General features: G+C 39.0%; 1 protein-coding gene across 2 annotated transcripts in view; it reads right to left on the bottom strand.

The window, feature by feature from the left end:
- The window catches only part of LOC129746367 (protein yellow), a 91,788-nt gene extending 79,950 nt beyond the window's left edge, over positions 1–11,838 (bottom strand). For both annotated transcript variants that reach the window (XM_055739995.1, XM_055739994.1), the window contains exon 1: positions 11,215–11,838. The gene's annotated coding sequence lies outside the window, so the exon portion shown is untranslated. The remainder of the gene's footprint in view (positions 1–11,214) is intronic.
- Positions 11,839–23,419: the final 11,581 nt, after the last annotated feature.

Genomic DNA, 23,419 nt, shown 5'->3' with positions numbered 1-23,419 from the left:
GCCATTTCCCTGGCAATTTTATCATTAATTTCCAATTTTTGAAAATGTGTTTCTGGCAAAAAATAGGCCTGAACATGTTGGTTGTTCACCAAATCTGAATAGGCAACAACAAAACTCGATTTGTTCTGTTCTCACATCCGTCGGACTTTATCGCGGTAGACAAACTGACCCTTGCTTTAAAATCGGTTAGCGATTTCGGTACGTGTACCCAACATAGAAACCCATTCCTTGATGGTATTCCTCTTGGTATCTACCAAGTTTTCTGCCATTCCTTCAGCAGCTTTCTCAGCCGCTTGGCTATAGGTGAACATAATCGTCATCGTCATTCTTTTCATAGAAAAGTTCCCGATCGTCTAGATGAATTCCGGTTGCGCGATCACGACGTCGCATCTCAGCCTCAGCGTTTGTTGTCCGCAAAATTTGTGGACAAATGCTTGAAGCGCGCAGCCGAATTAAAAATGGAAACAAACTAAGCGCATTAGTATTATACTGTTTTTGTTTTCTCCACTAGTGGAGTGTTCCACCGTACCCGATAAAAACAAACACAAATCGTCGCCAGTGTATTGCTACCTCGCTCACTCACACGCTGTCTCGCAACACTGGCAAAATTATCGGTGGGCCACCGTCCTTAAGCAGCACTCCACCAGGTCAAAACCAGTGCAACACCGTCCGAATAAACAAACAGTTTGACAGCACCTAGTGGTGCACCAGTGCAACACTCGGCATAAACAAATACAGTATTAGTGTCTGACTGTTCATTCAGCAGGCTGATAGAAATCGATCGAAGTCAATTGGAAAAACAGCTGATCAACTGTCAATCCATTTCAATTGATTTCGATTGAGTTCTGTTGAACACACCTATACTCACACAGCTTTCTGTAAGCACGAGGATGACCGAGCCGATCAGAAGCTTTTATATTTGTTGACTTTTCTATTCCGTTCATTTCAGTTGAAGCTTTTTACACTGATAGAAAATCACAGTCAATATCATTCGTGATTTAAGAAAATTTGCAGCACTGATTACGGTAGTCGAGTGAAACTGATCAAATTAATTTGAGAGCCCGAATAGCGGCTATCATGTTGAAATACTCGACTGAAGTTCGGTTCGACTCGACTCGACTACCAAAATGGCTCACTCGAGTAAAATGACTCAAAAGAAAACAACAATACTGTTATTTTATATCTTTTAAAAGAAAATTAAACGTTGCATATCAATAACTCTTTGTTCTTTTTAAGTGAAAAAATATATGTTGTTTAATGATTTGTCAGTACCTAATAACAAAAACATCAATTGAGCAAATGCTTGTTTTTAATCTGCTAGAAAAACGTGCACCAGATAAAGCGTGCCAAAAGTTGACTCCGCTTCTTCGGAACTGGCTTGGCGTATTTTCCATACGATCATAATTTCACAAATTCCCCGTCCGCCAGCCTTCCAGCATCATCATCGTCGAACCGAGCACGTAAAGGAGAGCAATGCCGCCAGGCCAATCTCTGAATCGGCCGACCGACCCGATCCGATCGAAGCAGCCGCCAAGACGGGCACGCCATTGAATGACTTTGGCCTGCCTGGCTTAAGAGGTGAAACCTGTTTGGCACGCAGCAATTGCAGTCACGAATTACGTAACAGTAGGTTGAAGTGTTGTTCTATTGGTTTTTAATTTATTTGTAGCTACTGTTGACATAGTTTTCAAGAAAATCATGTGTTTGTTTCTCGATTGTGACGTTATTGCTCTTTCATTTAGAAATTTATGTTCAACTGTAATACACATTATATCCTTATTTCATACGAAACTTAAGTCATGACCTAATACGTACCTCAGCTAGTTTTTTTCTTATCTTCTTTTGAATATATTGAAAGCCTTGAAGCGTCATCAGCGGAAACCCCCATAGAAAGGAGAATTTTGCGTCGCGCCAAAATCTGTAGCCTTGAAAAAAGTGCCTCTTGAGACTCGGATCCTTCTTATTTCTTATTTCTCGAAACAAATGAGACAACCTTTACGATAGAGTATTTTTTCCAATTTGTCATCAGTTGCGCTGGAAATTTAAATTTTAGGGGGTTAACTAGAATTGTTAATTATAACATTTCAATCTACAGAGTTATAAGGATTGACAATTCGAGTACCATCAACTGGGGTAACATACAACACTTTTCAACTGCAATTGCTTCTAAAAAACTTATGTCCAAAAATAATCATACGGCATTAAAAGTTTTAAGGTAGATGGGACATCACATTGACGTATTTGAAAAAAGTTTCTTCAGAAATACTCATGAACCAAAAATATTTGTTTTTACCTTTAAACAGAGAAAAAGGTAACTTGCAATAAACATGTTTGTAAAGAAAAAAAAATTATGAAAAGATATGAAAATCTTTAGTTTTTGACAAATTTGTGATGCCATAAAAGCCAGAATGCATAAAAATATCAATTGCAGTTATTTTTGGGTTTGTTCGAACTATATTTTCCCGTTAAATGGGGCATCCACCAACAGCGGGGTTAGATGATTTGTATACCAGAGCACGTTTTCAATTTTTATTCTAATATAATTTGTTTAATGGTCCTGCGTCGATTCTCCGGCGCATAGACCTCCACTGTTGACGATCCGGAGCAAACGCCTTCACTTGGTCCCGGTCAAGACTCTCGTCGACAGTTCGTATTTCAGCGGCTAGGCTTCGCCGCCACGAATTTCTGGGTCTGCTTCTTCTTCAATGTCCTTCTGGATTCCATTCAAGCGCCTCTCTGCAAATCTCGCTCTCATCTTTTCGCATCGTGTGCTCAATCCATCTCCACTTCCGATCCAGAATCTCAATTTCTAGGGCCCTCTGATGACTCCGGCGATGAAGTTCCTCATTTGAGATCCAGTTGCCAGGCCACCAAGCGCGGATGATATTCCGCAGGCAGCAGTTTACAAATACTTTCAGTTTTCGCGTCGTTACCGCATATATGCACCATGTTTCGCACCCGTAAAGCAATACGGATTTGACGTTTGAGCTAATGATTCGAATTTTTGCTCATAGAGATATCTGACGTGAGCGCAGAGATGTTGCAGAGATCAGTATCCCACATGTCAGCGGAAAGAAGATGTAACATTTATGCTGACAAGACAGGGTCGGCTTCAACATTTCAGCAGGGATGCAATCGATCCCAGGTGCTTTTTTGGATGTCATGTCTTTGATTGCTGCTTTTATTTCAGCCAGCGAGGGCGCTTCCAAGTTGACGCCATTGATGTGATTCACTGTTGGCGCTTCGAACTGTGGGTTCTGTTGGCCATCGCTATTCGTGGCTCGGAAGAGTTGTTCGAAGAGATCAGTCCATCGTTTGAGCTGATCTGTTTGATCGGTCAATAACTGACCTGCTCGGTTTTTTAACTGCATTCTAGCATTAGTCCTTTTGCCACTAAGGCGGCGATAAGTGTTATGAAGTAATCGGATATCTCCATTGGCAGCGGCTCTTTCTCCCTCTTCGGCTAGGGATTTTGTCCAGGCTCTCTTGTCTCGTCTACAAGCTCATTTTACTGCCTTTTCTGCCTTTGCCTGCTCAATTCCGACTTTCGGCTTTCTCCAATCATCGACCATTCTCCAAGTTTCATCCGACATCCATACATTCTTCTTCCACAAACCATGGCTCGTCGTGATAAAGGCACTCTTGATTCCACATTACTGTTCTTCGCCTGTTCCGTCCGTCGGCAGTTTCAAAGCTCGGGATTCTAGCTGTTCAATGTATGCCCTTTTCACCTCTGGATTCTCCAACCGGCGGACGTCGCACACAGGGGTAAAACATGAAAAAGGCGATCAAAACTATTTTCTGCCGAAACTGTTCGTTTTAGACCTATAGTGTCTTCGAGACAAATGACCAACATTACAAGGGCTAAAAAATTAGTTTTTTGAAAACTTGATTAATCCACCTAGTAGTGAGTTAGAAAAACTAACTTTTTTAATATCCATTTTAGAGCTGTATTGTCTGAGAAAAGTTTTTAGCTTGTACCAATTCTAGCAACTTTGCTAAAGAAGTCATAGCTGTAACATTAATCGTTTCAAAGTTATGACAATTTTTAGAAAAATAACACCAATTTTCAGTTTTTTCAACATAACTTTTTTGCGCGGGATTTTTCATATAAAATATGTTCTAGAGAGTTTTTAAGATAAAAAAGTTGTACACTTTTGCTGAATATACTGTATAAAAATTTTGAAGTTTAAACGAGATATCTTAAAAATACTCAACAAAAACAGTCATTTTGAACTGGTTATATCTGCTGAGTTCGGACGAGTTTGGTTACATATTTTACAGTTTTGCAATCAGAAAAGTATCGCCTTTCAAACAATATACAATTCAAAGTGGCCAATTTTGATCCTCATTGTGTAAATGTCAATAGAAGTGAGATAAAAATGAAGTTTTTATACTAATTTGAGCCCATCTACCATCTCAAGTCCAAGTGGTTCAAGTAGGCCTACTGTTAGGAATCCTACATGTTGCAGCCAAATAGTAATAGTATATGCTCAAATTAGTATAAAAACTTCACTTTAGGCTCACTTCTATTGACATTTACACTATGCAGGTCACAATTGGCCACTTTGAATTGTACATTGTTTGAAAGGCGATACTTTTCTAATTGCAACACTGTAAAATATGTAACCAAACTCGTCCGAACTCAGGAGATAAAACCAGTTCAAAATGACTATTTTTTTTAAGTATTTTTAAGATATCTCTTTTAAACTTCAAAATTTCTATACAATATATACAGCAAAAGTGTACAACTTTTCTGTCTTCAAAACTCTCTAGAACATATTTTATATGAAAAATCACGCGCAAAAAAGATATGTTGAAAAAACTGAAAATTGGTGTTATTATTCTAAAAATTGTCATAACTTTGAAACGATTAATGTTACAGCTATGACTTCTTTAGCAAAGTTGCTAGAATTGGTACAAGCTAAAAACTTTTCTCAGACAATACAGCTCTAAAATGGATATTAAAAAAGTTAGTTTTTCTAACTCACTACTAGGTGGATTAATCAAGTTTTCAAAAAACTTATTTTTTAGCCCTTGTAATGTTGGTCATTTGTCTCGAAGACACTATAGGTCTAAAACGCACAGTTTCGGCGGAAAATAGTTTTGATCGCCTTTTTCATATTTTACCCCTGTGTGCGTCGTATCGAAACCAGACTTGTAAACCATCGACAGTTTCTCTGACAGTCGCACAGCCTGCTTTTACCAGTTTCATTGTTCGTGCCATCAAACGAATGCGACCAAACACTTGCCGAACAGTCGACTACCATCAAACGAAACGACATTCATTCTTCTTTGTGTGATTGTCGAACGAAATTTCGTGTCATGGTACACGAGAGCGATAATTTGATGGTCAAACGACCATAATTCCCGACAGTTTACGACATCGCCTATCTCTTTCACGCAGCAGAACTTACAAACTCAATAAGCAAGAGCAATCTTTTCTATTCACTCCCTCCTGTTGCAAAAAAAATCGCCACTCTGCAGCGCCGGGTGATGTTTGGATGTGTTGGTCGAACAATGTGGAAGAGCGATGAAAGTCAAACGACTAACCACAACGAAGATCAAAATTTCATTCGACATTTTTTTGCTCTCCGATCAAACGATTGTGCTCTCCATGATTGTCACGAACGATGTGTTGTGGATGTCTCCGAAAAAATCAAACGATGGTGACCACTTACAAGCCTGATCGACACCCGAATTTCTCCTCTCGCCGTTGGACACGCGCACTTCTCAGTCGTATCTCGCCAAGGACGAGGTGATGGTCAGATGCAATGTCTGAGAAGAGCGATCCACCGATCACCATGTTGTTGTTGTCACAAAATTCTACAAACAGCTCTCCATTTTCGCTTATCTGTCCTAGACCATAGCGCCCCATAATGCGCTCAAGTTCCTGTATGTGTATGTGTTCGTTTAAAAAAAGCTGCTGATTGTCGGAGCCAATTTTTGCGTTGAAGTCACCTAAGTGGATTTGAATGTCACCCTTCGGAATTTTCTCAACGACGCTATTCAATTGACTGTAAATATGCTCTTTCTCATGCAAATCATCTACGTCAGTTGGCGCATAACACTGGACCAATGTGAAGTTTCTTTAAGAACCCGTTTTCTAAATCTGGCTACGATTATTCTTTCGTTTATCGGTTCACATCTAATGAGAGCCGCATGGGCATGCGGGCTTAACAGGAAACCAACTCCTCGTTTCCGATTAGCGTGTTCTCCTCGTATGCCAGAGTAAAGCAGTACTTGCCCGGACTGTGTCTTGTGTTCTCCAGTATTAGGCTAACGGACTTCGCTCAGTCCCAGAATTTCAAACTTGAGGCGCTTCTCTTGCAAGTTAAGCCAGCTTGCCTTGTTGGGCAAGGGTTAAAACGTTCCAATTCGTGTCCGTGTTTTCATGCAAGTCTTTATTCATATTATATTTGGTCTAATTTGAAAACTTATCAGACCAATAAAGCTAAATGTTACGTCATTTAGATACTAAAAAGGATTTCATAGTAAAGGGTGATACGGTCAAAATTTGGTCAAGGGAAAACACGTGTAAATCGGTTAAATCGTTTATTTAATAAATCAAATTAAATTTAATCTTTTCAAATTTTCATATTTTTGTTAAGCATTGCACTGCCAATGCAGTTACATCACTAGAACCGGTATGAAATTTTCTGTCTTTTGCATATATTTTTTTGCCTAAACCTTACGATAACATACTCAAAATCCAGTGCAAAGCTGGATTTAGGTGTAGGAATTGTATCAACAAACCGGATTGATGAAATGTTTGAAAAACAGGTACCTTTGAAAATTCGTCACAAATTATGTATGTCGTATTTTAAAAAAATCTAAAGATTCTAAAATGTGACAAATTACGTCAACTTTTCAATTCATTTTTTGAAATTTTTCTACTGTAACAGGAACAGCTTTGGCGGTTGATTGATTGAAAAGTACGGGTTTTACACATCTTTTTTACATTTTTTTGTGGCCATGATTTAAAAAAAAAAATTTGATAAAAATATCCGTATATGCAACATATAGCTTCTAACTTCAGGTTTCTCATGCACTAAGTGAAATTTTTTTCGAGCACTGATGAACAGATTTATAGCAATTTTCCTGAAGCATGTTTTTTCATAAAAAATTTCTTGGACTTAACATAACTTTAAAATAATTGATTGTAGCTGAAAATTGTCTGAGAAACATATTTGAGTCACATTATAGGCTTTTCAAAACTATAAATTTTAAAGAAATCGGTTGAGAAACAAGAAAGTTTTAGCGAAAGCAGTGTAAACCGTCATTTGACCGCTCGCGGTATGAATAGGTATACCACATGCGTTATTCGAAAACCACAACACTTAGAAAAATTTTAAAAACGCAAAAATACTTGCATTTTGAAAATAAAAATAGCCCTGTCGTTAAATTTGCGAGAAAAAAGTTATATAAGGTGTAATCATCATTCAAAGTTCAAAAACCGTCATTTGACCGCCTCCGGTACGTTTAGTGTTAAACACTCTTTCACGTAAATTTCTTGATTGACAGCCCCGGAAGCTATGAAGATGCTGCTTTTCAAGCCACAGGTGCAGATGGCTTGCCAAACCAGATATTTCTTCGCGAGCTTTGACAGTTTCATGTGCTTGAAAATATCTGCTACCTTTCCCCTTCCTTTTGCCGTATAAAACTCCTGTCCCGGAAGCTGCTTGAGTCGGCCGTGACGTAGGTTTCATCGTCCATTACCACGCAGTCAAACTTCGTCAGCGTTGTCGTGTACAGCCTCCGGGATCGCGCTTTGGCCGTCGTATTTTGTTTATCATCGCGATTAGGAGCCACTACCTTCTTGTAAGTCCATAGTCCGGCTCGTTTTTTGGCTCGATGCACGGTTGTAGACGATACATCCAGCTTATTTGCGGCATCTCGGAGAGAGGTTAGGGTTTCGCTTGAAACTAACGGCAACTCTCTTTGTCGTCTCAGCGGCTTCCGGTTTTCGATTTCCCCCCGATTTAGACTTCCTGGCTGTCGACAAATGTTCCCCAAACACTTTAATTACATTTGAAACGGTTGATTTGGCAACTTTTAGCGATTTTGCCAGCTTTGCGTGCGAGTAGCTCGGATTTTCGCGATGCGCGAGCAAAATTTTGATACGCTGCTCTTCTTCCTTGGACGGCATTTTGACAACTGAAGAGTGAATTCCAAAATCAAAATAGGAGCAACATTCTACACACACACACTTTCAAAATGAGGGGTGTTCAGGTTTTTAAAATGCAAAATTGAAAGAAATACGTCAAGTTGATATTGACCAAATTTTGACCGTATCACCCTTTAGCTCGTGAGCAATTCTTGCATTAGAAAAGGGGAAGGGCTGGAACTCCATATCATTAAAACATATATTTTGACATCATTATAAACTCTATAAAGTAAAAGTTTCAGATCTTTAAAAACGAATTTAGAGATCAATTTGAGGAAAATCTTATTAAATCATCATTGTACTTAAATTCAAAACTTTAGTTACATATCTCTTTTTAAAGCGTTTGCTTATAAATTATGTTGAAATTTTATTTGAAATGTTGCTAATGAAAAGAAAAAAAACTGAATTTCAATAATTCATTTTTGGAAGGTGTAGCAAAGCACACCGGGTCAGCTAGTTTTTCTTGAAAACACACCATTTTATACTAATTGAGGCAAAACAAATTTATTTATTTTTTTTTTTTATATTTATTATAGACATTTTACCACGGTTGTGGCTTTCGTGTCTCAAAACAAATTTATGAATTTACACATTCAAATGATTTTTTTTTTTGGCGTTTAAATAGCTGTTAGAAGCTGACGTTGAAAAGGAAATGTGGGTAGAGGGGTCAGGGAAATCAAAGTTTAGAGTAGGCAGCTTAGAATAGTAAGCTATCTTGAGACGTTGGCTATACCATCTTGCACTTCCTTAAGTCCACTTCGGATGAATATGAACTTAAAGCAGAACAAGATGGTGAACTAACCCCTCATGATACCAGTTGGAGGAAATACGTTGGCGGTTTGAGATAGGTCGCTCAATTAATCCCAACGAAACTAACTACAGTATTTATATATAATTTGAAACAATGAAATAAAATGGAACGCTCTCACCATGTTATAGAACTCTGTTATAGGTGTTGATTAAATCCTTGGGATTCGAAACCATCTTAGGGGTCCAATGTTGAGAGGATTTGGCTTGAAGGCTCGTTCGTCATCATCAAAAGGTCACATGAAAAGAAATGCAAAAAAGAAAAAAAAGAAAAGAAAAATAGGATATTAGTTCATTTTATCTATCAATATATAATATGAAGCCTAGCTCAAACCAGTAATAATCTAGCTTTAATATCTTGATCGATATCGTCTACTTATCAAAATAACTGGAAATGCACAATGCTGTTCTTCTAAAACCTAATAACTTAGTCTGGTCAGCCTCTCTGACAAACTATACTAAGTCTACATAGGGGTTCTATTAAAATATACCGTGTGCCTATTGTAAAATGCCCGATATCAGTGATTTGGACTAACTACTCATTGTTATTCTTCAAAACCGTACATTCTATTATATACTGCCATAGATGAATTTCAAACCTAACCGAAAAACGTAAAGATCTGCTAAAAGTGAATAATTAAATAAAAAAGCAAAAAAAACGTCTAACCAAATGAAATATAACATTCTTCAACAACAGCATTTCCATCCAATGAGCCTCTAGTTCTTGTAAAATGCTTGGTTTAAGAATAAGCCAACGAAATTCATAAACCGCAAATACACACTTACTAGAGCATTGGGGAGGCGAATACCATAACCTTTACCTAACATCGTAACACTTCTAGCCCGTTTTCTCTATTTTTAATTCTATAAGACTAAACCAACTAACTACCTAACCAACCAATTTATGCCCTATTGAAAGTATCAACTTTTATTATGGTAAATTGTGATACTTTCACTACCTAATGTTGCGATTGTTCTGCGGAAGGGAGGGCAAGTGTTTCAACTCCCATTCATCTTATCAACATGGATCATGAAAAAAATAGACATCTTTGAACCTACTGCTGAATTTAAACTAAATAAAGATGTCCAGCTCCTCTTCTAATTTAGGCCATATTATGACCCCATGTTTAACAAGATTGTGTGTAACGACACTGTCTGGAAAATGATGGTTTGGTCTATAATTTTCACAAACACCGCAGCCGTTAACCCATTGCAACTTAGGGTACGGAATTAACACATTCAAATGAATTTGCATACAAAAGCGACCTTTTTCTGATTAACGTACACATAGCAATTAAGTCAACCAAAAAAGTTTCAATAGCCCTTTTATTAATTTGGTTTTACTATGCATTAAAGGTAAATAACAAAATCAATGTCAATAATAATACTATCCAGTGAAACAGAGCCAGGCTGTAGCAAAATTACGCTAGATTTATGATGCACAAATTTAATATATAAAAATCGAGGCGTTGTCTTTGTGACACCATCACGTATAAACGGACGGTCGGAGTGATCCCTTTCAATATATTCAGCTTTAGAATTGCTTTGAAGACTACTTGGTTCTGCTCGATTGGAATGACACTGACAGAAAATCAAAAATTCCAATCGTGACATTTCGTCTCTTTGTTTAATATAGGCTCGTTGAGGAATTTGATATACGGTAACATCTCCTATATATACACACCTTGGTTTGCATAACAGTTTCAAGAATCTCACTTTTTATGAAAGGGGGCCCCATACAAAATCGACTTAAAATGGGACACACCTCGAACAATTTCAAGCCGATTTTCATTAAATGGATTCACGAGCACGAAGAAGTTAAGGACGTGTAGATAAAATTAAACATTTGTAACGATTTTTTTTAAGTTGATTGTAAAACGTAGTTTTCCCCGTAAGAGAAGGTTTTTTTTGTTTTGTATTTTTTCGAAAGCAAATCAGATCCGAATCCAGCTGGTAAAATTCAGATAAGTTTGACTCTTTCTCCGAAAAAGAGATTCATAAAAGCAACACGTTTTTCCGGCCATTGTCTGTTCCCTCATTTGATGATTGGCTCCCCAATATCGCTTATTAAATAGCGTGGCTTCAATTTGCATTTTCCACTTCACTGTTAAACGAACAAATAAAAAATGTCAACTAATTTGAATCTGTGCTCGAAATTCCCATTTTATGAATTTTTATGAATTTGCAATGTCCAATATAACCAAACAACTGATTCTGGATGAGCTCATGCATTTTCTTACCGTTTCCAGTCGAACCTCAAAAACTCGGATGGTCCAACCAAACGATCGCAAGTCTTTTCACCGAACACGTGAAATTGCTTTTAATTGAGCATGAACAAAACGGCTGCAGGCTACGGATGGTTACACAGTTTTGTCCAACAACTGCTCAAACATGCTGATATGTCGTGCTGTTTGTGTTAGGCGCTCAAATCGTGCTTCCAAAACATATTTTATGCTACCGATGGTGGTCATTCAATGGGAAACTCTTTTAACGCCATCACTTAACGATATTTACAACAATTAACACGTTTTTCTTCTCTCCCAACGCGTTGTCGCACACACTTTGAAACTTTAAATTTCTATTGAAACGTGAATCGTGATTTGGGGAGACGCTTTTTTAACTTTTATTGCGTGAGTGGTTCACTTTTGTGTAACATTCGATTCACAACAAACAGGGACAAACACAAAAAGAGCCCAAACTGGAACCTGTAGCAAATTGTAAAGATGAATGGAGCCAGGTCAACCCCCCAACCGGTTGATCACGATGCTGCTGCTGAACCAGATGCATGAAATAATGTTAGTAATACGCAAAAATGTGCACTCACGACGAGACCAGATCGCGCGCAGGTCTTCAGGTGGCGAACCGCTCGCGACAAACGAACATCGACAAATGAAGTCACTGGAATGGAAAGTATGCTGCGTGGTATAGTTTGGTATGCAAGTATAGAGAGAGACATGTTTGTTCCCACCTTCACAACCCCCTGGGCGGCCTGGCCTGGCTTCTGGCACGGCAGTCTGTTCGACAGTGCTTTGCTTTGGCGTTCCCGTGGCCTCACCTCATCATCCACATTCGTCCATCCAACTACCGAATAGTTAGTTTCGATCCTCACACATCATGATAATTCCGTGGCACGCGGTTTCACACTTTCGCGTCGATCGGCCATTGTTTGCATTTTTTTTTTGTTAACCCGGTTCGATCAAACACTCTAGTCGTTTGCCAAAATGGAAGAATTCGTGAGCCAAATTATCGTCTGCAATTTGCATTTTGGAGGTTTGGAGCATTCCTTCTTGCTGCAGCATCGCTTGGTATCTACTTCACTATAAATTCTAGGTAATCTACAAATTTTTGTATCGCAGCTAATAAATTCATACAGTAGAACTCTGCTTATCCGAGGTAGTCGGGGGAATGACACTGGTTTGCATACCATCCAGCCGCATAGCTCGGTAAATTTTTATGCAATTGTTGACGTTTTTTAGTAAGTAGGACTTAAAACTCGACGAAAACCGTCGATTAAATAGCATAACAATATATTGCCATGATAAAACACAAATTTACATGTCTTTTGTACGAAAATTGAGGCTTGGATAAAGCAGTACCTCGGATAACCGGGTTCTACTGTATTTTGGCCACGAAAACATAAGATTTTACCCAGTTAACCATTAAGCATTGTTATAAGCCGCATTTGGGCACCAAAATAGCACTTCAGTGCTTATTAGCCGTATACAGTTTTATCATAAGCCAATAGAGGCTGGGTCATTCGGCCGAAAGTCATGAGGCCGAAAGTCATGAGGCCGAAAGTCATGAGGCCGAAAGTCATGAGGCCGAAAGCCATTCGGCCGAAGGTCATTCAGCCGATGGCCGTTAAGCCGAATGGGCTATCTGGAGGAACAGGCCACTATGCCGAATGGGTTATTCGGCTAACGGTTATCCAGCCGAATGCTGTTAGGCCGAAAGGACGCAAGGCTGAAAGGATGTTCGGCCGAATGGTCGCTAGGCCGAATGGATGTTAGGCCGAATGGCCATTAGGCCGAATGGCCATTAGGCCGAATGGTCATTAGGCCGAATGGTCGTTAGGCCGAATGGTCATTAGGCCGAATGGTCACTAGGCCAAATGGTCGTTAGGCCGAATAGTCACTAGGCCGAATGGTCATTTGGCCGAATGGCCATTAGGCCGAATGGTCATTAGGCCGAATGGATGCTGGGCCGAAAGATCGTCAGTCCGAATAGTCATTAGAATGAATAATCGTCGGGCCAAATGGTCGTAAGGCCGAATGGATGCTAGGCCGAAAGGTAGTTAGGCCGGATGGACGTAAGGCAGAATGGACGATAGGCCGAATGGTCGTAAGGCCAAATGGATGCTAGAAGGTCGGTAGGCCGAATAGCCACTAGGTCGAACGGTTGTTAGGCTGAATGGTCGTTGGGACGAATTTATGCTAGGCCTATAAGACATATTATCGCTTTCTTACATGTTAGGCCGATCAGTAGATAGGCCGAATAGTCATCTGGCCGAATGGATGCAAGGCCGCATTCGACCATTCGGCTTTGCGACCACGGCCTATCGTCCATTCGGCTTTGCGACCATTCAGTCTAATAACCATTCGGCCTTGTGACCATTCGGCCTTATGAACATTCGGCCTATCGTCCATTCGGCCTAACAGCCATTCGGCCTAACGACCATTCGGCCTCACAACCATTCGGCCTAGCATGCAGACAAGTGTAAAATTCGGCCTAGCATCCATTCGCCGTTACGACCATTCGGCCTAGTTCATTTCAGGCCTAACGACCTTTCGGCTTAGAATCCATTCTGCCTTACGAACATTCGGCTTACGACCATTCGGCCTTACGACCATTCGGCCTCATGACCATTCGGCCTTACGACAATTCGGCCAAATGACCATTCGGCCAAATGACCATTCGGCCAAATGACCATTCGGCCTCATGACCATTCGGCCTTACGACCATTCGCCCAAATGACCATTCGGTCAAATGACCATTCGGCCTAATGACCATTCGGCCTCATGACCATTCGGCCTTACGATTATTCGGCCTTACGACCATTCGGCCTAACGACCATTCGGCCTAGTGACCATTCGGCCAAATGACCATCGGGCCAAATAATATTCGGCCAAATAACCTTCGGCCTAATGTCCCATTCGGCCTATTGTCCTATTCGGCCGAACATCCGTCGGCCTTTTAACCCATTCGGCCTAGCGACCTTCGGCCTAACATCTTTCGGCCTATCGCCCTTCGGCCGAATGTCCGGCCCCCAAGCCAATAAGCCCTCCTGTGGGACAGAACGTCAAATAAGCCCTACACGAGCTCAGAGGGGGAATGTCAATGCCTATAACGGGCTTTATGCTTGCCATTTTTGTTCAAAAAACAACAAATGAAAACTGCAACAAAAAATAAAAGTCTCCAGTCCAGCTGCCATTTCGATTAAAAAAGTAAGGATAAGAAAAAGTTGATCAAGTGGTTTTAGGAGCTGCTTTACCGAGCCGTTGAACGATATTTGGGTCTCTATCAAAGCTGCTCAGCTGACAAAGCAAGGCAATTTACACAGAAGGATCGATCAGCTTAAAGAAAACGTCAAAAATATTTCAACTAAATATCCATAAAGCAAGTTCAACTCATAAGCTTCTAAATCAGCACACCAGATAAACAATACGTTGTTTGATAACAGACATACGCGTGAAATAAAAATGCATGTTTTAGAAGACTGATCTCAAACTTTTGGCCGTTACACCATAGGGGAAAAGTTTATATAAAGCACCATGTGGCTAATACGCGCCACCTTTGTTTTGAAGAATCTGAAACATTTGAAGCCTGCAAAATATTATCAATTTGTTTTAAATGCTGTGATTGGTCGTGGCAAGTATGAATTTTTCCTTAAAATGCCCCTGTGTCGTGATAATTTCACAATTTAGGTTTTTCATCATTTTGATCTAAATTTTAAAACACTTTCAATAAGGTGTCATCAAGCAGAGAAAAACGAATAAGATAATTTTTTCTGACACATCGGTAGAGGAGAATCTAAACTATGATTTTATGCTAAAAAATCATAATGAACGCGCAAAGGTATGCTTTTTATGGGTATGTTCTATCACGGCCCATGCGCTCGTTATAGCGCGCCAATCGTAGTAGGCTGAAAATAGCATTAATTTTTCAAAAAGGCCAATTTTCATTGAAAATGAACAAAAAGTCTAAAACCATATTTTGAGCGATAATTCAGTCCTAAAAATCTACTTTTCATTTTTTCAAAATTTTGAATAGTCCACTTTGATTTTCTTTTCAGTCAAAGTGTCTGTAAGTATCAGAGGTGCCAGGTCGTTTTGTCAAAAATCAGGACACCGCGAAGAATTTCAGGATTTTTCAGGACAACCCCAAATTGCTGAAAACAAAATGCAGTTCTGCTTAGATTGCCTAACTAAAGGCGAAATATAGGTGCTGAAGACGCCTCGAATTATGCAACTGAAGCGAGAATGACCTTGGCTGGCCTGCAGTTAATATCGAAAAACCTCATTTTAATGTAATTTGAATCAAAGAATCTCATTGGTTCAACTGGTTTAACTATTTTATTTAAGATTTGTTTGATGTTCTCATCATTTTACAATAAATTTAGTTATGATTTGGATATTTTTTAGAAATCAGGACAAATCAGGACATTTTAAAGGTCATTTTTCAAAAATCAGGACAATTCAAGCGCTTTTGAAAAATCAGGACGGTCTCTCAAAAATCAGGACAAATCCTGATGAATCAGGACACCTGACACCCCTGGTAAGTATTGGTGTGTTTTTGGTCTTCGGCTGCTTTCGGGTGTGTTCGGCTGCTAGGCGCATATTGAATACACAGCGGCGCGTATTTGCAACACAGTTTTGTTCTGTGGCTTTGAATATGGTTTTTAAAAATCAAGTTTTTGAAGCAACTATAGCAATTTGAGTAATAAAATATCATAGGCATTTGTAGAAAACACTTTTCTTAAACGATCGCACCCATTTTCAACACAATTTGTAAGTGGAATACATAGAAAATCAGCGATTCGCTTAGGTGGCGCATAATAGGGCATGTTCCCCTACTACGGAGTGATCCCAAACTTCTGAACGATAACTTAAATAGCTATTTTATATATTAAGCACATGGAAAATTTTGGTTTAGAGATTAACAGACCAGGCCCCGATTTTTTCCTCTACTATGATTAGTATACTGCAGTTTGTTAAATTATTCAAAAATGCAAAAATTACTGTTATTAAAGAGACTATAGTAAACAAAGAGGCGCCATCTGATCCCTTTCAAAATAATGAGCTTGTAACCTGCTGTAGGGTTGCCTTTAAGACTGTTTGGTTTTGCTCGATCGAATTGGTACTGAGAGAAAATCAAAAATTCCAATCGTAACATTTCGTCTCTTTGTTTACTATAGGCTCGTTAACTGTTATGGTAAAGTAACCGTAACTTCTTCGATTTTCCACCGATTTTGAAAAATAACCACTTGAAATCTTTGTTTTGAATTCACATTTATGGCCAATAGAATATCAGATTTTTTAAATGTTACCATCAAGTCTAAAACTTTCACTCGAAAAAAATTTTCTCTAAAATAATATTTTTTTATATTTTTTATCTTTCATAAAGCCACTAATATCAACAATACTGTTGATGATGCGCAAAAAAGATGTTCAGATGATCGATAACAAATTTGTTCACCTTTAATCTGCAAAACAGAGATTTCAAATTACTGTTACGCAGTCCGAGATATTTCAATCTAAGTAGGGGAAAGTCGGGTAAGACGGAAACTTTCAATATTTCGAGAATTACAATGTTAGGCACTAATCTAGTGATGGGAATATGTTCGCCTTACTATATCAACATTTTCGAAACCCTTTTGTTTATTTATAGCAGGCAAGGTCCCATAATAGTAAACAGAACAAACAAAAACTTTGAGGATCTATTATTTGATTTAATTTTCTCTGCTCATAAAATAGTTCATAACTCGCAAAATTTTTGAAAATGTCAACCGTTTTCAAAGAAAGAGTGTTTATTAGGCGTCTTTTTAACCATCTGAAGGAAAATCAGCGAGTTTCGGTCAAAGGGCTTGAACATCAAACGTTTTGAAAAAAAAAAAAAGTTGCTAAGGCGGGTAAGTCGGACACCTCAAGGCCGGGTAAAACGGACACATAAGTTTCTCCAGGTACCTATTTTAAATTTTTCATCGGTTTGATCCTCCATATGCCTTCGGAAGACCTTGGCAAAGCAATTGCTGGTCGAAAGGCACTCAACATCTGTAACAGGCCAAAAAACTGTAAAAACAGGATCTCCGATGAAGAAAACGCCTATAAAATAAGGAATTCCGAAACCACACTGTTTCGCTTCTGGACTCAAACCAGTTGGTTCCATTTTGGTTTAAAAACTTTTTCCTATACTTAACTCACAAAAATATATACATTTAGAGCAATTTTTGCGGCAAAATGTACCTTTTCTGAACAGTGTTCGTTTTACCCAGTGATTGAATTTTGCTGAGCATGAGTTGATCAACCCAAGGTCATTACATTACTAGGTTCTCTGACTTCTACAGTAAGTAGGCGTAGAGTGCGCGGTGAAGTGGGGTGATGCTCGTTATCTTTGTTTACAAATTAGCAGTGTGCTGAAAAGAGAAGGCAAGCTAAGGTCTCAACTTTTCTATGGATTAAAAGTAAACAAACGCAACGAAGCAATCAACATGGCTGATGCTGAAATTTGAGAGATCGTATCACCTTCTATATACCCCCCTTGGATCAACCATCTCTCGCTCAACGCTTTACTCAGAAGCAAAGGTTGCTTTGAGGCAGCGAAAACGACAAAACAGATGATGCATACACACAAAACTTTCGGGGCTCCACTTAGCAAAATTTCACTGTTACTTTCCGTTAGCAAAAATATTTTTTTACTTTTGAGTTAGCAAAAAGCTAAATTTACTTGATTTTAGTAATGAAAAAGGTCATTTTACTTGATTTTAGTAAAACGAAGGTTTTTCAGCCGCTATGTTCACAGACTCCAGCCGCCGCGCCAGTTGGGAGAAAATTAAAAAGCTGTCGCGATTAAGTGCGGTTCCGGATGTTCGTTGCTGGTGGTTCTTGTTGGTGGGCAACTTCACGAAGAAACGGTAGCTAAATCGACACCGGATGCTTACAGGTAAGGTCCAATCTTAAAGTGTTTTGATTCTCCAATATTTTAATTTGAAATTTGTGTGTTTGTTTTTTTTCCTACCAGGTTGAAAGTGCAACACGAAACCCGCAACAGTCCGGCAATGAAGAAGGACCACAACTGGAATTTCAACGAGCTGCATCCGGAAAACACCCCGGTGCTTTCTTTGATGAAGATGGCATGGCATTTTGCTCGCCAGTAGGTGCGTTCCCAGGATCGAACCTTCCGTTTAACGAAAAGTGTGAAAAAAATTTAAAAAATGTGAAAATTAAATTATAAGTGAATGTAATTTGTGTATTCTATTCAATAATCAAATATTCCCCTGATTTTCCAGAGAAAAAATAACAAAACATGAAATTACGGGTCCCAGCCATCTTTTTCTCCGGTTTTTGCTAAAAATTTTAGTAAAAATTGCGGCGGCTAACTTTTTCTCTCGTTTGCTGAAATTTTAGTAAAAAAAATTGCTAAATTGATTGCTAAGTTTCTAGCTGGTCAAATTTGAGCAAAATTTTGCTAAATTCCGGCCTCAGAAATTTTGTGTGTACGCTCTCAACATTGCCCGCGTTCATGAAGCAATATACATTCGAGGCAGCGAATCCAAAAAACCAAACGAATGGCTTTCACTCATCTCCTGTTACAACCTTGAGGGAACCGACTTTTTTCACTCAAACTGCAATATATCTGAAACTACGTTGCAATTTTTATTGAAATTTTGCACAGTGATTGTTGAAATATAAAGCTAGCATGTCTGAAGTTTTCGAAAAGTTCTATCGATGAGATCAAAAGTTACGCGAGGTGCAATATTTCAGGCATGAACCTACAAATACGATTTCTATAGAATTTTCGACGATTCATGAGAATAATATCGTTTCCTCCACCAATCAGACAAAAAATGTCTGGCAAAACCAATGAAGAAAAGAAGAAATGGAATAAATGATCCATTTGTGTTTTGAAATCAGAATCTCGCGGTATTGTTTTGATTTTTTGGTTGAAATAGATTTAGTGGTTGTTAAACAGAGAATATGATTTTCCTATGGAAACATTCGTCCAAAATTCTATAGAAATCGCATTTCTAGATCCATGCCTGAAATATTGCACCTTGCGTAACTTTTGATCTCATCGGTAGAACTTACTCTGCAAAGTTTCAATAAAAAATGTAGCGTAGTTTCAGAGAAATTGCAATTTGAATGAGAAAAGTCCAAAAAGTCCGATTTTCGTAGAATTACTGTTTCTCAGGCCACACAAATTCCAAAAAGCTCAAATTTTGTGATAAAATAGTGTGATAGTTGATCTATCTAACGCAAAAAATTGATCAAAAAACATCATCAGAGTAAAAAGTTATGGAAGTTCAAAGTTGAAGTGACATTGCGCGTGCTTCCGATTTCTATACAATTATGAACGGTACTGAGCTGGTAGTTTCACCTCGTCGTGGTCCAGGGCGGAAATGTGTCTGCAAGTCCGGCGTATTGCAGATGTACGGCCAAGAGAACTATCACTAAACCCACTAGAGGCCGTCGACGGGTCCGCCAAACCCGCGCGGGAGAAGTGGTGCACTCGGGTACTTAGGTACCAGTACTCGGGTTTGAGGGTGAGGGTGCAACACGCGTTTGGGGGGTCATGGCCCTGAAATGCGGACGTGACCGGAGGGAGAGCGATCGCCAACTCGTTTTGCGTTTCGGTGGGTATAGACCCGACTAGCAAAACGAGTAGATGCGCAAAGTGGTGGCCAATGGTGGGCCGATCACTTAGGGAAGTGTTTTACACGTCAGTGTCAGAGAGGCACAGTTTAAGCCGGAGGTGTCAGGGTTCGACACGCGTTTAGGGAATTGATGCGCCCGAACCGCGAGTGCGACCTGATGAGGGCGGTCTACAGCTCGATCTGCGCTTCGGGGAGTAAAGCACCCGACTTGAAGATTGAGTAGTTGCGCTGAGTGGTGACTTAATTCAACACTACTTGCGAGTTCGGAGGATCTGAGTCCTACACGAGGCTTAGGAGGATTAGAAACAACCCCACCCCCACCCCCCCCCTCCCCTCCCCTGATCCGCGTGTTCGAACAGAGAAAGTGTCGTCGACAAGTCGCTTTGTGTTTCTGGACTTCCTGGACTAGTTCCACGAAGCTAGTAGTTGCGCTACATGGGGCCCTCATTCACACGATGAGATGTCGTGTCCTAACTCGTCAGAGGAGGGGTTGCGCATCGAGTTGTGTTAGAATGAGGTATTGCTGATAGAGGATTCGGAAACGAGTATTGTCTTGGAGCGCACTAGCGCGAATTGACCTTCCACTATTGAAGCAAAGTGTGACAAACAGTTCGAGGTAGGAACAAAGGTGAGTGGCCCCAGATGGACTTTATGGCGTAGGGGGTACAGTGTTCCTTAGCATTGTATCATGAGTCGTCCAATTGCACCCATGGACCCAGAGTAGCAAACTGGGGGGACGCGGTGGCTCGCCGTGCCTTGGAATGCAATCCGTAAAATGGATGTACCACCTGGGTTAACAACTAATAAAAAAAAAGAGCTAAAGGGGTAGAAGTGCATTAAAGCTTATTTCGAGAAAACACGCTTTTAAATATCCGTATATTTTTCGAGAATTTGTATTTTTCTACCACAAATGTTATGTAAATGTAAAAACATTCTAAAAATCCGAAAAAAAATCATCAAATCTAGTTTGAAATGTGAAGAATCGTTTGGCATCAAAATCGACCATTTTGTCACTTATGCCTCTGAGAGCCTTATATATGAATGAATTTCTATCTGTCTGTTCCCTATAGACATGAAAACTAACGAATCGGTTTACGGGAAACTTGATAGATGGAAGCTTCTGAGGTCGGAGAAGGTTCCTATAATGGTTTGGGACTCCTCTCTCCCACTTTAAAAGATGAGGGGGTCTCTCAAATAAAGTATCAAGTCTTCATAACTCGAAACCTGATCATGCAAAACAAACTAAATTTGGCATGGGAGTTTTCAATGGAGGGATAGGAAGGGGGAAAGGGGATCTCTTACAATTTTTACATAACTCGAGAAATGCAATCAAATTTGGCATGTAAGGATATTTAAATACAAGAAATATTTTTATGGTTATTTGAGACACCTCTCATCTTCCAGAATACGAGAAATGATTGTGTGAAATGAATGAGGAAATGGGGCTCCCATGCCAATTTTTAGCATAACTTGAGAATAGATTGAGCAAATGAAACCAAATTTGGCATCAAAGGGTATTTGATTAGAATAAATATTAATATCAATACTAAGTACTCACTCCTCCATCCAATGGAGAAATAGAAAGGGGAAATGGGACTCTCTTAGGGTAAAAGACGGGTAAGACGGACACCCTAAGGTAGAATCGCAATAGAAAATCTGATATTGCTTTTTTCATCGCTTTTTTCGTGCAGATGAGCAGTTTATGTTGTTTGCTATTTATTGCATTAATCATTGGCATCAGAAAATTTCTTTCAGCAAGACTGTTTCCAAAGCAATCTAAAACATGCTTGCAAATTAAACTTTCCCAAAATGGTCGGGTAAAACGGACACTGCGTAGAAAAGGTAGATATTGCCAGAAATATTGCTGTTGAATTAAATAATTTCGTGAATGAAGCATTTGAGAATGTTTTTAAACCAAAATGGAACCAACTAGAACTGACTGAACAAAAATTCGATCATTTTCTGGCTAATTTTTTTCGTCAATTTTAGCAGGTTCGCAATACCGACGGTAGGTGGCAAACCTACCATTTTTCCGATACAAATGTAGGTAAAATGTACCTGTTTAGCCCGATTTTATCGTCTGAATTGCTTATTTTTTTTTCGAAAGTTGGGTGGCAGTTTCTAACTGGGATAGCATTTCTTCAAATCGATCGATGCGCACTCTGGAATCGATATTGCGTACTGTTGGAAAAATTATCCAATAAACGAAATCGAGTGTCCAGTCAGTATGGTCAGTGGCAAGGTTGCCGAAATCACAGAAAAATCTGTATTATCACAGAATTTTAAGCAAAATTTCGTCACAGAATCTGTGTCACAGATCACAGAATTTTTAAAATTTTCACAGAATTCACAGAATTTCTAAATTTGGTACAGAATTCCAACATTATAATTTTTTTGTCATTTTCGGCTTTTTGTTTCTGACTATAATTTATGAAAATATGAAAACAAGGTATGTAAATTGATATTTTTCAGTTAAAACTGTAGGAAATTTCCATTTTGTTGATGTTTGATATGATTTCCCTATGAACTTCATAAAAAAGCGTCACAGAATTTTAGGTTCAAATCACAGAATTCGAGATTTTTTTTTGTCAAAAACACAGAATTTTTTTCGGCAACCTTGGTCAGTGGCAGGCTTCATTTATCTCATCTTGATCAGAAGGAGACAGGGAACTTTTTCTCCGAATAATTCTGAGTTAATTTTTAATGAGCAATTTATCTTCTGCTGCTGAGAGAGCGAGAAGAAATTTTTTCTCTAACGAATGATCACTCTTCTACTGACAGAGCACTGTTGGTGTGAGACTTTGAAAACACTTAACCAGTGCTACGTGTGATCAGTGAAATGAATTGCGATCGTTGATTTCTCAACCAGTTACTGAGAAGCTAATGCAAATTTCTCCTAGCGAGAATGAGATCGGATGACTGCGTGATTGAAATGCTCTCCAACAAAATATGGGCTGCTTGATCGTTTTAAGTGTGAGAAAGCATATAGGGGAGATGAGGGCATAACGAGCACCCAGGGCATAATGAGCACTACGCTTTTCTACGAAAGTACGTATTTTCTTAAACAAATTTTCATGAGGATTTGTTTCGTACTTCCTATAGTATTAATTTTTCACAAAAAAGGAATCTCCTTATCATCTTTACTGAGATATTTAAAAAAAACTAGCTTGGTTCTCAAGTTACGAAAATATTATAATTTTTGAGCCCCACGAAATAAGCTCTTATGATCTTAGAATAACCTTGATCTATAATGTACGCACTGCAACATGATGTACACATTGTTTATCAATTTTTACCATCATAAAATTTTTGATTTTTCACTTTTATCAATTTTAAAACACGTTTTTACTTAAATTTGTTGGCTAGGGGCATATAGAGCACCATATTATCGAGGCATAATGAGCATTTTCTGCCGTAGAATCTAGCAGCGAATTAAAATTGATTTATAGCGCCACACCTTGACTAGTTTTCATCCGACGATTTAGCCTATTGGTAAGGTGTCGGAGAGGTAATCAAAAGACTAGCGTTAGATTTCTGTTCGAGGTGATTTTTTTCCATTTACTCTTCATGATCGA

This window comes from Uranotaenia lowii, chromosome 2, assembly GCF_029784155.1.
Source record: "Uranotaenia lowii strain MFRU-FL chromosome 2, ASM2978415v1, whole genome shotgun sequence".
Classification (NCBI taxonomy): Eukaryota; Metazoa; Arthropoda; class Insecta; order Diptera; family Culicidae; genus Uranotaenia; species Uranotaenia lowii.
Note: the sequence above shows the minus strand (reverse complement) of the source record. Positions and strands in the feature narration are given on the sequence as shown.